The sequence below is a fragment of the Carlito syrichta genome, unplaced genomic scaffold (genome assembly GCF_000164805.1).
Source record: "Carlito syrichta isolate Samal-C Ts95f unplaced genomic scaffold, Tarsius_syrichta-2.0.1 Scaffold314131, whole genome shotgun sequence".
Classification (NCBI taxonomy): domain Eukaryota; kingdom Metazoa; phylum Chordata; class Mammalia; order Primates; family Tarsiidae; genus Carlito; species Carlito syrichta.
This window is the reverse complement of record NW_007258227.1, coordinates 131,774-136,031: the sequence shown is the minus strand read 5'-3', so window position 1 is coordinate 136,031 and position 4,258 is coordinate 131,774.

Sequence of the window (4,258 nt, the reverse complement as noted above, 5' to 3'; positions counted from 1 at the left end):
GCCTGGGCAACAGAGTGAGACTCCTACTCAAAATAAAAAATAAATAAAACACTCACATATATCAAACCAAAAGTTAAAAGAAAACAAAATGGCTTTATAAGAGCATTATGACAGGGATAAACTATCACATTTCAATAATAAGCCTGAACATCAATGGACTAAATGCACTACTGAAAAGATATAGAATGGCAAACTGGATAAAAAAACACAACCCAACAATATGCTGCCTCCAGGAAACATATCTCACTACAAAGAACACCCACAGACTCAAAGTTAGAGGATGGAAAACGAATGTTCAGGTGAACAAAACAAAAAAGGAAGGGTTTTTTTGAGGTCTTAATATCAGACAAAACAATCTTCAATCTATCAAAAATTTAAATAGATATGGAAGGACACTACATAGATAAAAGGTTCGATCCATCAACAAGAAATATCCATCCTAAACATATATGTACCCAACACAGGAGCACCAGCTTTTATAAAACAACTACTAAGTAAACCAATAAGAGCTATTCACTCTAACTCTATTATAGCTGGGGACTTAAATACCCTCACTAACAACCCTAAATAGATCATTGAGGCAAAAAATCAACAAAGAGGTCTGGAACATCAACTTGACACTTGACCAAATAGACTTAATAGATACCTATAGACCACTCCACCCAACAACCACAGAGTATACATTCTACTCATCACCACATGAAATATACTCCAAGATCAATCACATCCTCAGCCATATGTCAAGCATAAACAAAGTTCATAAGATCAAAATACTGCCATGCACCTTCTAAGATCACAGGGGAATAAAAATAAATATCAACACCAACAACATTCCCTCAAAACCCATGAAGATATGGACACTATACAGCATTTTATGCTGAACAACTACTGGGTCAACACAGAAGTCAAAACAGAAATTAAAAGATTCCTGGAAACAAATGAAAATGAAGAAACATTTTACCAAAACCTTGGGGATGCCTTGAAAACAGTTCTAAGAGGGGAATTTATATCTCTGTAAACACACATCAAGAAAATAGAAAGATCACAAGTTAATAGCCTCACAAATTGCCTAAGGGAGCTGGAAAGCCAAGACTGCCAAAACCCTAACTTAAGCAGGAGAATCCTGATCACCAAAGTAAAAGCCCAAATATGGGACATAGAAGACAAAAAAGTCATAGAAAGAAATCAATGAAATAAAAAACTAGTTTTTTGAGAGGATAAACAAGATTGATGGACCCCTAGCCTGACTGACCAAGAAAAAGAGAGAAAAAGCCCTAGTAAACACAATCAGAAATGCAAAAGATGAAGTCACAGCTGACCTTGAAGAAATAAAAAGGTTATCAGAGATTACTATGCATAACTGTATGGAAACAAACTCAAAAACCTAAATGAAATGGAGGACTTTCTGATGTCTTACAACCCCTGAAGGTTGAAACAAGAAGAAATTGATACCCTAAATAGACCAATAGCAACTGAGGAAACTGACTTCATCATAAGAAAACTGCCTACAAAAAATAAACAAACAAACAAAACCTGTGCCAGACGGCTTTCCAGCAGAATTCCACGGAAAGTACAAGGAGGAAATGATACCAATCCTATTGAAAGTATTCCAGGCAATCAAGAAAGACAGAATTTTAGTCGGGCTCAGTGGCTCAGCCTGTAATCCCACGCTTTGGGAGGCTGAGGTGAGTGAATTGCCTGAGCCCGTGGGTTCGTGACCCACCTGGGCAATTTGGCGAGACCTCATCTCTATAATAAATCAAAAAATTAGCCGGGTGTGGTAGCATGCACCTATAGTTCCAGCTACTTGGAAGGCTGAAGCAGAAGGATTGCAGGAGCCCAGCAGGTCGAGGCTGCAGTGGCTTGAAGCGGCCACTGCACTGCACTCCAGTCTGGGCGACAGAGTGAGACTCCAACTCAAAAAAAAAAAAAGACAGAATTCTCCACAAATCATCTTATGAAGTTTACATCACACTGATATCCAAACCGGGCAAAGATTCAACAAAGAAAACTACAGGACAATATCCCTGATGAACATAGATGAAAAAATTCTCAACATGATTCTAGCAAATCAGATCCAACAACACATCTCAAAAATCATCCACCATGACCAAGTAGGCTTCATCCCCAGGATGCAGGGCTGGTTCATCATCTGCAATACCATAAACGTAATTAACTACATCAACAAATGTGAATAAGAACCACATGATTATATCATTAGATGCAGAGAAAGCTTTCGACAAAATCCAGTATCCCTTCTTGATAAAAACCCTTGAACACCTAGGCATGGAAGGAACATACCTCAAAATATTAGGAGCCATCTATAATAAACCCACAGCCAACAAATTGCTCAACAGGAATTGGAAGCATTTCCCCTGAAAACTGGAACAAGAGAAAGCTGCCCACTCTCACCTCCCCTGTTCAACATAGTCTTAGGAGTCCTAGCTAGGGCAATCACACAAGAAAAGGAAATCAGAGGTATCCAAATAGGAAGAGGAAGTTAAATTATTCCTCTTTGCTGAGATATGATCCTATATCTGGAAAACCCAAGGGAATCTGCCAAAAACCTCCTTGCACTGATAAAGGACTTTGGCCAAGTCTCAGGATACAAAATCAACTTGCAAAAGACAAGTTCTCAGAGAACCAAAAAAAAGCACAATCCCATTCACAATAGCCCCCCCAAATTAAATACCTTGGCATCATCCTAAACAGAGTATGAAAACCCTTTACAATGAAAACTACAAAACACTGCTCAAAGAAATCAAAGACACAAACAAATGAAAAAATATTCCATGCTCATGGATTGGAAGAATCAGCATTGTTAAGATGACCATCCCATCAAGGGCAATCTACAGATTCAATGCAATACCCATTAAATAACCAACATCATTCTTCTCAGACCTGGAAATGTCAATACAGAAATTCACATGGAAACATGAACAACCACAAATAGTCAAAACAATCCTTAGCAAAAGAAACAAAGTAGGAGGTATCCCACTTCCAGACTTTAAACTTTACTATAGGGCGACAATAATGAAAACAGCCTGGTATTAGTACAAAAGCAGGCATATAGACCAATGGAAAGGACAGAGATTCTGAAAGCAAAACCTCAATTTCTCAACCATTTTTGACAAAGCTCCCACCAACAACCTTGGCTTCAGCCCTAGCTACCCAGGAGAAACTACAGGGTCAGGAACTCTCCTGTTGCTCGGGGTGCTGATTCAAATGCAGAGTTAGATCCTTCCTGTTGCTCTTCTGTCACTTAGACTGCTTTCCCAGTTGTGCAGGTGTGGGAAGCCTTATTTTCCACAGTATTACTGAAGCATGCCACCCCAGCTAGTCTGGGAAGGAGGTTGGGATTCTTAACAGTGGTATTCACTGAAGAGTTCCAGGTTGCAAAACTAATGTAGGACTCACTGTTCATGTGAAACTGCAGTTGCCACAAGTCTTCTGCTCAGGAAGCAGGTTTGAGAATGTGGGTCCCCTGCTAAGCTCCTGTCATTTAGGCTGATATTCTAGGTGTTCCTTGGTATTGCTAGGGCCCCTTGCTACCTCTGCCTAAAGAGATGGGACAAGGTGGAGCACTTAGGCAGTAACACACTGAGACTGATTCTGGGTTGAAGATCTGACCCTGACAGCCTGTCTCTCTGGGAAGAAAACATGACTTTTGTGGGTGATCCCCTGCTGCTCCCAGCTGCAGGCTGGAAGGAGCCCTGGTCATTGTAGTTTTCCTTTGCATTTATCTGCTGATTAGTGAAGCCAAGCATATTTTCATATGTTTGTTGACTGCTTGAAAGTCTTCCTTTGAAACGTGTCTGTTCATGTCCTTTCCTCACTTTTTAAAGGGGTTATTAGTTTCTTTTTTTTTTTTTCCTGTCGACTCATTTGAGTTTCTTGTAGTTCCTGGATATTAGGTCTTTGTCAGATGCATAGCTTACAACTGTTTTTTTCCCATTCTGTGGGTTGTCTCTTTACTCTCTTGATGGTTTCTTTTGTAAACCATAAATAAAATGTTTTAGTTCGATAAGGTCCCATGTGTCTTTCGTAGTTGTTGCTGCATTTGTTTTTAGGGACTTTGCAATAAATTCACTGACTACTATGATGTCTAGGAGGGTGTCCCTTAAGTTTTCTTCTAAGATTCATATAGATAACTGGGAGAAGGAATGCTGACATTATGAAGCTTTCATAAAAAAACCAAGAAGACTGGGTTCAGAGAGCTTCCTGAGAACTGAACACGTGGAGGTTCCAGGGAGGACAT